Here is a 14,028-nt window from a genome sequence, read left to right on the forward strand (position 1 = left end):
TGAATTGCTTTTATTAGTTTATTTAAAGTGTGCACTTCCCTTTTCACCTTTATTTCAAAAGAGAGTATATGAATGTGTGAAAGTCCTCCATTCTAGTCACAGAGTTATTTACCACCCGTTCTTGGGTTCAGCAGCTCTCAGTGAGTTCCAAGGAAGCCAGAAAAGAGCTGCTTCCATCCTGCTCATGTGTTTGGCATGCATTTCTCAGCCCATTTCCCTCCTGTGTACAGCAGCGACCCCCCACACTGGTGTCTACAGGGCCATTTAGGAATCTCCTCTGATTCCATCCCGCGGTTATTTTTCTTCTCACTGTTTTGTGATTTTTCACTGAATTTCAAGCTAACTAGGAATGCAGATGGGCACATGAGCATCTAGGTTTCCCAAAATACACATTTTTCATGAGTACCTCTCTCTTGAAGTGCGTGGACAGAGGCTGCATATTATCTTCCCGTGATCACTCTTTTTTAATGTCTAACTGACAGCTGCCTGTCAGTAAAACAAGGCGATAATGGGCAGAAAATGTCTCTGCTCTTAGGAGAGCAAAAAAGGAAAGACCCTGGATTCCTATGGGTCTCAGAGACATTTGTCAGCCATTGTTAAAGAAGACTTATAAGTGCCTCTGTGGGGAATACCTATGAATGGCCCAAACATTCTCACTCTTATTAGTGAGGAGAAGAAAAGGGAGCTGTTTCTCATACATGTGCAGACTTTACCCACAGTGCATATTCTTCCCCCAGTGGGAGCTTGCCCAGTGTGTTAATGTGTCACCATTGCAAGCCTGGAGCAGGGTGTGGCCATGCCAGATGGCACCTGCAACTTCACTGATGAGTCATAGACAAAGCTCAAGCTGATACAGCTCAGGTGGTCTCAACTAGTCATTCTGAAGGGAGTAGTTCTTCCCACCTGCTTACACATGCTTGCGGTGCCTTCAGATGTGTCTAACAAATAATATGAAAGTGGAAGTCTACAGGGCCAAGTGACACCACATGACACCACTGCTCAGCCACAATAAGCAAAAGAGAGGATATTTTAGAATTGTTCTCATTTTCCTAAGGGATCAGTAAATGCAGGAGTGTTGAGCCTAACGAAAGACTGTATCAATCATAAAGATGGGAGTCAGATACCAAAACAAGTGAGGGAAACAGCGCCTGTCTTTTCTACTGAGTGCTGCAAGATGGCAGGGACCATGCCCTGGACCAGTGATGGCGAACCTATGACACGCGTGTCAGAGGTGACATGAAAACTCATGTTTTGGGTTGATTTTTTCTTTGTTAAATGGCATTTAAATATATAAAATAAATATAAAAAATATAAATCTTTGTTTTACTATGGTTGCAAATATCAAAAAATTTCTATATGTGACACGGCACCAGAGTTAAGTTAGGGTTTTTCAAAATGCTGACATGCCAAGCTCAAAAGGTTCGCCATCACTGCCCTGGACTTACTGTGTGCCCCTTTAAATCACAAATCCAGCTCTCTGTGCTCAAGAAGAAGGATTATTAATGGGGCAAAGGTTTTTTACTTACGTAAAGACAAGTGGACCTTTAAGAATAATATAAACAAAGACAACTCAGTCACTATAGGATAAAACTAAGACACCAGTTCCTTACTCTTGAAAATTAGCAAAGGAAAGAATGAGTCCTGCCTTTTCTGTGCATATTGTATTTGAGGAAAGCCAGATTGCACTGGTTAATGAAGGAATGTTCTTCACATGAGAATTCCAGCCACTAAATGTGGAAGGGAAATTAGAACTGGAAAAGCATAACTTCGTAGCTCCAAATGAAATAATTGAGTCAAACCACTATCACCAATGGACTTAATGATTGGACCATTAGAAATGTTAATAGGGAGCTTCACAACAGAGAAATCAGGCTGCCGTCACCCAAACCCACTAAAGGTGGGATGGCCACACATTAGGTGCCTCCCGATGTGATGTAATGAAAAGTATACAATGAGTAAAAAGGACACAATGCCACCTATGAGGTATTGTAGCTTAAGAGTTAAACTTGAACTTAATCAAACCAATCAATAAGTTTCCAGAAAATACAGGGGCTATAAGAACAAGTTAAATGATACCAAAAGAAGACAAATTATGAAAGTGGCTATTAAGACGGGGCTCATGAGGAACTCTATAAAAGTATATTCAGCAAGACAATGGCATGGGGAGAGGGGGGAGGTGGCTGCGGCCAAGTGAGAGGGACTTCAGAGACAGAACATCCAACTCTTGTACCCTATTTGGATCACTTAAACCAACTATAAATGATTTTTCAAGTTGGAGAAATTTGACTACAGTTTGGGTATTAAATGATACCAAGGTATTATTGTTTATTAGGTATGATAATGGCTTTGTGGTTATATAAGAAAGGTCCATGTTTTTAGAAATTTATACTGAAGTATATAGAAGTAAAATGACATAATTTCTGGGACTTGCTTAAAAATCTTAATAGGATTCCAGAGACATGGAAGCATTGAACAGAGTGTGGAATCTCAGAGAGAAGACAGGGGAAGTAATTAACCAAAGACCTTGTATACGTATATGCATAACGCATGGACACAGACAATAGGGTGCTGAAGGCCTGTGGAGGAAGGTAGAGGAGGAGGGGCAGGGGAGGGGGCTGAGGGGGTCAATGGGGGGAAAAGGGGACATATGTAATACTTTCAACAACAAAGAATTATTTTTTAAAAAAAATCTTAATAAGATGAGAGAAAGAAAAAGAGAGTGCAACAAGTGTGGCAAAATTTTGATTATTAGATGGAAATGATGGACTATATGTAGGTTTACTATAGTATTCTCTCTGTTTGAAATGTTTCATTATAAAAATATTAAGGAAAAAAATAACAGTTCTCTCTCAGAGATGATAGTGAAGATCTATTGGAGCTGTGACTAGAAAAAGTAACTTTATCTGGATATTTAAAATTTTATGATTTTTTTCCTTAATTTTTTGATAATATCCTTTTTATTTAAAAAAATTAACTAGTTTTGTTAGCTCTTTTGGGTAGTCACTAGAAACCAGTTTCATTGCCACACATCAAGCAATTGGAGGAGAATTTGTGAAAGCGAATGCTGATCTTAGCTGAAATAACTTGCTTTCTTCAGCATCTGCAGTGGCTGGTCTCCAGGGGCTTATCTGGCTACATGTGTTTTTCACATTTATTGGTGAAATTGGAGATTCAAGAATAAAACACAGTCCGCGGGAACATTGTGTTATTTTGTGACATGCTAGAGAATTTTTAGCCCATAAAGCAAATGAGTGAGCTCTGTGGGGGCATAACTGTTATTTTCACCCTGGAAGGCAGTGAAGACCCATTGTATTTATTAAGCACTTAGATGATAGAAAATTAATAGTGCTGTGAAAATAGAAAAACACACTCACACTATTGCTATTAATAGAGTAATTTTTAACCACTTACTGGAATTGTAACGTGCTGCCAGAATTAATATTCTTCTCCTTCAAAAAAAAAAATGACAGTACTCATATTTTACACTTGTGTGATGGACTCTTTGAATAAGAAAGAAATAGAAAGGGCTTGGTGTCATTTTTCATGCCACAGTTTCCTATTTAATTGCGGTTTCCTATTTAATTGTCGTAACCCGGCAGAAATTTAAAAGAAAAAAAGTTCAATAAGAATACAAATGTTTAAGCAACTATTAAAAATACATTGTAATTTTTTTGTCATTTTTGAAGGAAAACAACCATCAGACAAAAATTTAAAGGTAGACCTCTGTATAATATTTTGTTGTTTTGTGTTGGATAATTTCATTCAGTGTCAATATACAGTTATTTTTGGTTCTATCAAACAGGCAGGACCAGGTGAAGGAACTTCACCCATTGTTTTTGGCAAAGCTAGGTATACAAAGAAATGAATAGACCAGATATTTGATTCAGGACCTTTCTTCTAGGTGGTTGAGGAGCTTATGGGAAGTTCTGGTGGGAAGACAGCCTTCAGTGTAAGCTGATGCACTGGGGCATTTCTAGAACACTCAACTCCCCTGAAGACTGGGGAGAGAGGGGGCTGGATCTCCCACTGAAAAAGTCCAGACAAAGCCAACAGCACTCCAACAGATGGCAGCCATGTAAGATGAGGGACTGATGCAATTGCCAAAGTCAAGATGCACCTTGAGCTGGAACAGGGCCAAAGTCAAGAATTGGGACAGGCAGCCCAAGGAGCAAGTGCAGGAGTGTGCTTAGAAAAAATATCACCTCGTGGCACCTTTGAAGGCATTAGTAGGCACTTTGCATTGAGTAGGTGCTTTGTTTTAAGGTAAGCAGGAAGTAAGAAAGGGGCCTTTCCCCCACCAATTTCATGGTCCTCAAGAATCCAGGATATACAAAGGTGAAGAGATTCAAGATAAAGTGATCTCAATTAACTCAGTCCTTGACTAAGTGTTACTTTTTTCTTGTGCTTGTTTGTATCTTGATTATTTAAAAGGATATTTTTTAGGGAACCAATAAAAAAGAATCTATGGTGTGTATGTGTGTGTGTGTGTGTGTGTGTGTGTGTGTGTAGAGAACGGAGTAAAGTAATTCCAGGGGGTTGTGTCTGTGCTTTTTGCCTATGTTTATACAAGACTGTCAAAGCAGATGTCAGCAGTTCTGCCTCCGAGGGATTTTTGGCCTGGGAAGATAAGAGAGTAGTAAGGAGGAGTGTGGAGAGGTAGGCTAGATGAGGGGACCTAGAGGCAGGCTCTGGAAGGGGCCTCTTTCCCCAGCCTGGCCCGGGCTGTTATGAGATGACTGCTGCCCTACAGTCTTAAGCACAGCGGGTTACCAAGTGCCCTCCACGTGCCAGGCACATACCTACCACAGGCCCTCGGTGTCAGGAGGAAACCAGGCTTAGCGCCAAGTAATTGTTCTACGGGTAAGCTCCAGGTGGCCTTTCAAAGCCAGGACTCCGTGATCTGAAACCAGAGCTGTGTCTCCTCTCCCCTAAAGGCTCCCAAGGGGCCCCTGAATCCCAAGCCACAGATGTGAAAAGGCAATGCAGAAGCACCCAGAGACTCTGACAGGCCTCCAGACCACGTGTGAAAGAACATGAGGTTTGGCAGATTTCAGTAATTGAAACATATGATAGGGAGCCTAGTCTGTAATGCCAACGGCAGGGCTGAAAAGCAAAATCCAAAGAGCTTTATACTTTGCTCTGCATTTCCTTAATATTCCTTGGCAAGGTGAGTAACTTTGGTTTTCCTTGCAAGTATATGTAGGGTAACATATGCCCCCAAACGTCTCTTGGGACATCACAGGCCTGAAAGCACTCCAGAGGGTCCCTACCCCCAGCCTGGTGGGAGGCAGAGCTTGGACACTGCCCTGTGAGAGTGCAAGACTACAGCTTCCTACTTCAACTTCCTAATGAGTGCTCTTGGTGAAATGCAGATAGGGAAAGCCCCAAGGAACCCTGGTTTAAGATAAGCCGGCAGCTGGCTTTATTCCAGGGTACGGTCTGAGATGGGGTTAAGAAATAGCAATTCTGTATTGCTGGTACGGGGTTGTTTGTGCAGAGGAGAGTGAGATACAACTTGGACTGGACCCCAAATCAACTTCCTTACTAGGGGACATTCACTTAAATGCTGGTAGAAAATGTGTCTGAACCCAACCACGAATTAGGAACTTTTGTTCGTAGAACATGTTCAGCTCTCATTTGCAGCTGACATGTTTTTCTCCTGTGTCATTAGATACCCTGGTCAGCAGGCCATACCCTCCACACCTTTTCCCATGCTGGACAGGTAGCTGTTGTCACTGGACACACTGAATATCATTTGAAGAATACACATTTTTTTCTCATCTCCAAGTACTGTACCATGAACATTTCATTCTATTTTGCCTGCTCTCCTCTGTTTTTTTTTTTAAATTTGACGTTTAAACTTTTCTGATATGCCCGGATTGTTCCCAAGCTCCCAGAACTCATCCGTGCAGCTCCATTCCCCCACCAGCTCCCAGGCTCAGCAGGGCTCCGTGTAGGAGCTAGTTGTTATTTACAAGTGTAATTCAGCTGTCACTGTGTCTTTGAACATACGGTGTTGTTGTGGGATTTTTAATTGCCATTTTCATCTATATAATTAAAATTAAATGAAAAAATGGATAGCTTCCAATATCTGAATTAATTTTATGAGTACTGCTTGAGAGGGAAAAGTATGTGTAAATACAATAATTGTTACTTGATTTGCCTTTAGCAGAACTGGAGATTGTACCTGGCGGAAAAGAAAATATAGTAATTATAAATGGGGGGGAAAGATTAGTCTGATATTTCTGTGACTGAGAATCAGAATTAATGACCTGGATGAAAAGTGATAAATAACTCTAGATATGTTTCAAATAGTACACTGGGAATGTGTTACGGTAATTCTCTATAGATCCAACTTGTCTGGTGCTGGTCTGGATTTTTTTTTTTCTTCTCAGAGTTCATCATGGGTGTTTACATATTCCTCAAGAAAGGGCCCTTATCCCAAATCAAAACCTCTGTCATGCTCAGAAACAGGGAGGCATTTCACCTGCCTATTCTGCTCTGTAACAGTGAGCACGTAGCAGAGATAAATGAGACAGTAAAGAGCAGAGTTTGTGTGTGGGTTGTGTTTTGTTTTTTTGTTTTTTAATTCATTGGGCCAGCCAGTGTTTCACTTGCAGACTCATCAAGCGCCTGACAGTCATGTTTATAAAGATGTGGATGGTCACTTTATTTGAAATGACAAATTCTTCGCTCTACATAATGAGGTCAGTGAAGCATCCAGAAAAGAAATGTATAATTTGGTAGCGTGGGTCTGTAAGCACAGCCCTGCTGCGGCTATTTAAGCTTAATGAAGCAGCTACTTTGCTGCAACACATTCTTAGTGAATAGTCTCCTTGGCGTGTTTTTGAAAACGTAAACGTTGCTGGCAATCATGTCCCGGCAATCTCCTTAGAGAGCCTTTGTGCCCTGTTCTCGGAAGAAATATGCCACTTTTACATGTTAATGGTTTTGGAATTAGTCATTTGCTCCATTTTCATTGGAAAGCAAGGTCAGTATGCGATTTCCTGCCTGCCTTCATTTTCTCTGAACATTCAGAATACTCTCAGTCAGTTCACCAGCCATGCAGCGCACTGTCTGGTTATAACATGCCTGAAAAGCCAAGGAAATGTTCCCTCAAAGAGCATTCCTATTCTCAGAGACTCTTCTTAGAATCCACAGTCTAAAAATCTAACTCAGAGGGGAAATTTCCTGGACAGACCATTATTACTATTTTTTCCCCATTTCCGTCACCAACCGACTTGTATCACCCATTCACTGGTCTCATTAGAGGAGGCCTCGCTCCCTAAGAATGCGAATCCTTGAAGAAGGCTAAGGGGTAGTTTAGAAATCCTTTTTGAAGCAGATTTGCTTGTGTAAAAGTAAGGTCAGGCTTCTGAATCCTGGACCAGTGTTAATAAAGTACAGCTTTGATGGAGCAGAAAGACATCTCGCCCTTCCATGGCTCTGCAGTTTCATTCCCCCAAATCTAAGGCATCTGGTGGTTTTCCCTGAACTAGCAGGACACGATTGCTGGTGTCCTCAAACTCTGCAGTCCCGGGAGGGTCTGGGGAACACTCCAGACCATTTAGTGACCTATGCCTGGGAAATGTAAAGCAGGACTTGAAATGATGGACTCTATACCACCAGGCATTTCCCAGGAAAACCTAGTAAGTTTTCAAAAAACATTTTTTAATGGATGAATGAATTAAGAAATAAATTAGCTCCTTTTATTTTCTTCGTTGATCAACTCTGGAGGTGGAGGTGTCACAGGACCCTTCCAGGACATATTGGAAGCTGAGAAGCCCGCTTCTTAAAATCTCTGGAGTTGGCATTTAGAGTTGCATTTGGAAATACAATCTTGCTCCAGACTGCCAATCCAAGCTTGGGCCTGTTCGGCCACTGCCTGGGCAGCCCATATGACCAGGTTAGTGCCAGCTGGCACACAGCCTTCTCATCCTACATCTAAGAGATTAAAGTTGACTTGGCACTAAAAATACAGTTCTGATAGAAGCAAGCCTGAAAAGGCACTTGAGAGAGGCTTGTGTTTTATTTTCTAGCGTATTTATCACATGCTAGACTAGCTAAGATAATGGTAACTTCTGTAACAACTACACTAAAGTATCTTAAACCTAATAGCTTTTCATCATATATCTTTTTTGTTTATTTGTTTTTTTGTTAATCCTCACCCGAGGATATTTTTCCATTGACTTTTAGAGAGAGTGGAAGGGAGGGAGAGAGAGAGAAACATTGATGTGAGAGACACATCAATTGGTTGCCTCACACACAAGCCCTGACCTGAGCCAGAGATCAAGCCTGCAACAGAGGTGTGTGCCCTTGACAAGAATCGAACCCGAGACCCTTTAGCCCAAGGGCCGACGCTTTATCCACTGAGCAAAACCAGCTAGGGCCATCATATATCTTTACTAAACATTTTCATGGAAGAACGAAACGTGTGCTCAGGAATATGAAAAAGACAGGGCTAAGGAAAAGGAGAAGTGGGTATGCAGGGAAGAGACTCCCTTTGTGCTCCCCCTCTAAGACAGATGGAGTGACCCATTGGCACGGCTCAAGTGTGTTCCAAAAGGTGCAGTGTTGCCCTAACCCCGTGTTCAGCAAACTGCGGCTCGCCAGCCACATGCGGCTCTTTAGCCCCTTGAGTGTGGCTCTTCCTAAGCCTTAGGAGTACCCTAATTAAGTTAATAACAATGTACTTACCTATATAGTTTAAGTTTACAAAATTTGGCTCTCAAAAGAAATTTCAGTTGTTGTACTGTTGATATTTGGCTCTGTTGACTAATGAGTTTGCCGACCACTGTCCTAACCGGTTTGGCTCAGTGGATAGAGTGTCGGCCTGCGGACTGAGGTGTCCCAGGTTCGATTCCAGTCAAGGGCATGTACCTTGGTTGCGGGCACCTCCCCAGTAGAGAGTGTGCAGGAAGCAGCTGAATCGATGTTTTTCTCTCATCGATGTTTCTAACTCTCTCTCCCTCCCCCTTCCTCTCTGTAAAAAATCAATAAAATATATATTTTTTTAAAAAAAGGTGCAGTGTTGTAGGAGTCAACCAGCCATGGGGATCAGAAACGAGATGCATCCTGGCCAGAAGAAGAGCGGGAATTAAGCTTAACGTAGTTAATAAAATACAGCTTTCTCTGTGTGGGGCTTGTTGCAATTTACAAAGCACGTTCACAAGTATCATGTTATTTTAGGCCTCAGATGAGTGGCTCAGGAAGTATTAGTAACCTGTTTTCAAATGTGCAAGAAATCTCAGCAAAGTCTGAGAAACAGAGTGATTTACCTTCGAGAGTAGTGAACCAGGGTGCAGGGTTGGTGTCCTACCTTTAAGAACAGAGCTTTTTGCCCGACTGGCATGGGTCAGTGGTTGGGTGTCGACCTATGAGCCAGGAGGTCATGGTTCAATTCCTATTTAAGGCACATGCCTGGGTTGAGGGTTTGATCTCCATTGGGGGGTGCAGGAGGTAGCCAATCAATGAATCTCTCTCATCACTGATGTTTCTCTCTCTCTCTCTCCCTCTCTCTCTCTCTCTCTCTCTCTCTCTCTCTCTCCCTCCCTCCCTCCCTCCCTCCCTCCCTCCCCATTCCTATCTGGAATCAATAAAAATTTAAAAAACAAAACAAAACAAAAAAAAAAACAGCCCTAGCTGGTTTGGCTCAGTGGATAGAGCGACAGGCTGCAGATCGAAGTGTCCCGGGTTCGATTCCGATTAAGAGCACATACCTTGGTTGCAGGCTCCTCCCCGGCCCAGGCTCTGGTTGGGGTGTGTGCAGGAGGCAATCAATCGATGTGTTTCTCTCACATCAATGTTTCTCTCTGTCTTTCCCTCTCTCTTCCATTCCCCCTAAAAAAAAAAAAAAAAATCAATGAAAAAGATATCCTCTAGTGAGGATTAACAACAACAAAAAAAGAACAGCACTTTTTCCCATAACTCTGTGATCCTTATGGAGGGTCCAGGGGCTGCTGAGGCAAGAGGGCTGCACTGCCCTTCCCTTCCCTTCCCTTTCCTTCCCTTCCCTTCCCTTCCCTTCCCTTCCCTTCCCTTCCCTTCCCTTCCCTTCCCTTCCCTTCCCTTCCCTTCCCTTCCCTTCCCTTCCTTTCCCTTCCCTTCCCTTCCCCCTTGACCTGTGGACACATCCTCATAACGCCAGGCATGTTCCCATGGAAATCACTTACAATGGCAGCCTGTTCAGAAATGCAGCAGCGATTATCTGCAGCCTGGTTGGGTTCTTGCTTTTGTAAAACCTGCACTCTCTCCTTTAAAGGGGTCAAGTTTAACAGGCAGTCCTTTTTGTCTTAACAATTGACACACACACAAAAATACAGAACAAAGAATTGTCTTTAGTGGGGGGGGGGGGAAACAATTGTCTAACCAGGCTTTCATTTATTTAGCCCTCCCTCCTTTTTTATTGTTTCCCTCTCATCTACCTTTTTCCACTGTGTGCTGCTGAATTTGGCCAGTGCCAAATTATGTTTTATTCTCAGCCTGAGTAAGAAATTATGAAGGTGTAAAGTCTGACCAACAAAGGTCCCATCCTACCCGTGCAATTTTAAGTTTCAAGTTTATACAGACACCACTCCCTCCCAGCATGTTTTTGTCCTAAGAAATCCCAGAGAGCAGAATTCTTGGGTAGACAAGAAAGACATTTTCTCACAAGAGCAGCAGTAGTGATAAGAAAGTGGTCAAATGGTGCTTGAAATTTTGCACAAAGATCCGTGAGAGACCAGGCGCTGGGCTACAAACCCACAGCTCAGCTCTTTTTAGCATCCAGGCAATAGCCTGCTGTTTTCCCAGGTGGCTCTGAATGAGACAGGGGAATGCAGGGGCCATTTGTCACTGCCCCAGGTGCAATAGTCATGCCAGTTGGTACATGCAGCCTGCAGGGCCCACTCCTGCCCATGTCTGGATCGGGGCCTCTGGGCTTCCTTTTGATGGAGATTGGGGAGACCATGTCCCCTTCTATGCTCCTCCACCTGAGCCAATGATTAGATTCACTCCTTTGGGGCTGGGACCAATTCAGCCCTCCCGACCATGATCAAAGGTGCCCATGCTCTGTGTGATTCCTTCCACTCCATTTTCAACTCAAGAAACAGCGTGTTTTGTTTTGTTTTGTTTTGTTTTGTTTTGTTTTGTTTTTGTGGGGAGGTGGGGGTAGAGGGATTGAGCAAAAAAGAGAGAGAAAAGACAGCTTTTTTAGAAGTGTGGAGATTCAATATGCCAGTCTTAGAATCTCAAGGTTATACTGGTCAATGGATGTGCTGATGTGCCCTTCAGTGCGCGCTGGACTGGAGTCTCGCTTCAGCCAGGTCCTAAGTTGGGCTCAGGGTTCTGCAGAGATGCACAAGGAAAGAGTCAGGGCTTGCTTGCAGGAGAAGGCAAACTAGGGGAGCCTTGTGTTCCTTTTTGCCCAACTCAGTGCCTGGCGCCCACTGTGAATGGAATAAACTGATGCAATAGATAGCTGATAATAGCCCTGATGCCTTTGAGAAGAGAAGTGAACTAAAGTACATCGTCCAGAAGTCAAATTACAGATATAAAATAAGATTAAAGGAAACACTGCTTTCTAGAATTGTTTTAAGGGTATTTCATTGCAAAATGAGGTTATGCATTTAGAACTACTTCCTTTGATGAGGACTTAGTCTAGGTTATAAGTAAATGAACTTGGAGACATTATGCGCCTGAGAGACCTAAGCACTGACAGCCCTGGTCTCATGGTCTCACTCTGTGCATCCCTCCTCCGCCTTCTTCCAATTCCATCCAGTGTAGGGAGGACGCGTTTGGCTCTCTGAGTTGGAATTATGCAAAACCCCAAAATAGACGCTCAAAGTGCACCCAGACATAATGATTCCATGCGGCAAGAAGGTCACTGTGTCTGCTTTTCCTGCCAAGACACCTCTGGCTCTTAATCTATGGCTGCCTTGTGAAGCAAGAGAGCTGTGCCAGGAAGTTACACTCTGTGACTGTGAGGCATCATGAGAATTTAAAATCATGTCAATGGGGTTTTATAAGGCCAAGTCAAGGGAGTAGGATTAGACATAGTTTTAGAAGACGGTCTTTGAACATCCTTTTTTTCTGTGGCCTGAGAGCTACCATAACTCAGTTAAAATAAAATAAAAACCACACTATCTGGCCCCAGCTGCAAATCCACTCCACCCTGCCAATTCTGCCAAAAATTAAAACGACAGCCACCCAAAAAGTGTACTGCGATTATCTGAGTGGTGAGGTTATGAGTTAGTTTTATTGTTTTCTTGGTGCTTTTCTGTACTTTCCATAGCATATACTTCCTGGTTTTCTGGTGCTAAAAAAAAAAAAAAAAAAGGCAACAACTCCTATTTAAAAAGCAAAACTATACTAGCTGATTGTTTAGGTATGTTCCTTGAATGCTCAGTAAGTACCTGGTGGTTGAGAAGCCCACCAGAGTCATGATAATGGCAGCCCTGCCTCTTCCCCCACCTCAGGACTCAGAATAGAGTTGGTGTTCACAGCCCTGTCAAGGTTCCAAAAGGCTCCTGGAGAGGCCAGACCGCAGACCCTGAGAGGACTCATGGCAGCCAAGGAGCACAGGAAAGGGCGCGTGCTGAGCCAGACACCTCCGCAGCAAGGAAGGGATTCCATTCCCATCCGTTGTCGTTGGTGGTCAGGCCTGCTTGACACGTGCTTGTTGGGAGGGACAGTGTCAGCTCAGTTCATCTGGAAACACTACATTCTCATCCTAAGAATGTCCAGTTGGTGCACATTTTTTTTAGAAATTGGGAAGATCCTGTTTTCCAGACTTGTAGGAGTCAAGTAAAGTGTAATAAGTAGAGATATATATCTGGGAGCAAACAACCTTTTCAAGAATTTCAAAAATTCTCTTAGGGTTCGGGGGGGAAGATTCATTTAGACCTGGGGCCTTGACCATTCAGACTGGTTATTGACCATGAACTCCATCTGCCAACCAACCCTGCCTCTGTCTAGGTTGTGTCGGGCTCAGAAACTTGAGGGGAACAACAGGCTGAGCAGAAATGGCCTGTATGGACTGGGAAACTATGTCATCTCACCCTTAGACATAAATAATTCCACTAGAAAGCCCTCTATTTCTTACACATAACATGAGATTTAATATTGAATGTGGTGGGGTTCCTCACTCCAGTGGGCCTCACTGCCTTGAACTTGAGGTCAAGTTCAAGCCCATGCCACACAGATCAGAAACGGAATTCCTAGCAGTTTGCATGATAGACTATGTGTCAGGGAGCTAAGGCTGTCATTAAGAATGGATTATTATTGTGGGGGTTTTTTTGTTGTTGTTTTTGGTTTTTTGGTTAATCCTCACCCGAGGATATTTTTCCATTGATTTTTAGAGTGGAAGGGAGAGGGAGAGACAGAAACATCAATGTGAGAGAGACATATTGATTGGTTGCCTCCTACACGCACCCTGACCAGGGCTGGGGAACCTGTAACTTAGGTATGTGCCCTTGACCGGAATCTAACCCAGGACTCTTCAGTCTGTGGGCTGATGCTCTATCCACTGAGCCAAACTGGCTAGGGCAAGAATGGATTATTTTTAATAGGCAGTAGAGATCTCACTTATTGGTTTCTTCCATACTCCTATGTGTTCCTTTATGACAATGCAGTGTCCATAGATTTTAGGTAGTACATAAATAAACAAAACTCAATACTAGTGTATTTATTGTAATGTCTATTAGGAAAAAATGTAATAAGATCATCCAACTAGTCATTTTATTAATAACTTTACTTAAGAATAAAGAAAATAGGTTAAATTTTTAAGGGAGGTTAATTTTCAAGACATAAGTAGATAATCCTATATAACAAAACCCTAATATGCAAATCAACCAAACAGAACGACCAGTTGCTATGATGTGCACTGACCACCAGGGGGCAAGATGCTCAACGCAGGAGCTGGCCCCTGGTGGCCAGTGTGCTCCCACAGGGCCAGCTCATGGCTGGCGAGCACAGCAGCAGTGGCGGGAGCCTCTCCTGCCTCCGCTGCAGGCAGATGGTAAGGAGTGAGGGGTCCAGGACTATGAGAGC

General features: G+C 43.0%; 1 protein-coding gene across 3 annotated transcripts in view; it reads left to right on the plus strand.

The window, feature by feature from the left end:
* MARCHF3 (membrane associated ring-CH-type finger 3) overlaps positions 1–14,028 on the plus strand; it is a 144,793-nt gene that overhangs the window by 92,496 nt on the left and 38,269 nt on the right. The gene's annotated exons all lie outside the window — the stretch shown is intronic.

Source organism: Myotis daubentonii, chromosome 4, assembly GCF_963259705.1.
Source record: "Myotis daubentonii chromosome 4, mMyoDau2.1, whole genome shotgun sequence".
Classification (NCBI taxonomy): Eukaryota; Metazoa; Chordata; class Mammalia; order Chiroptera; family Vespertilionidae; genus Myotis; species Myotis daubentonii.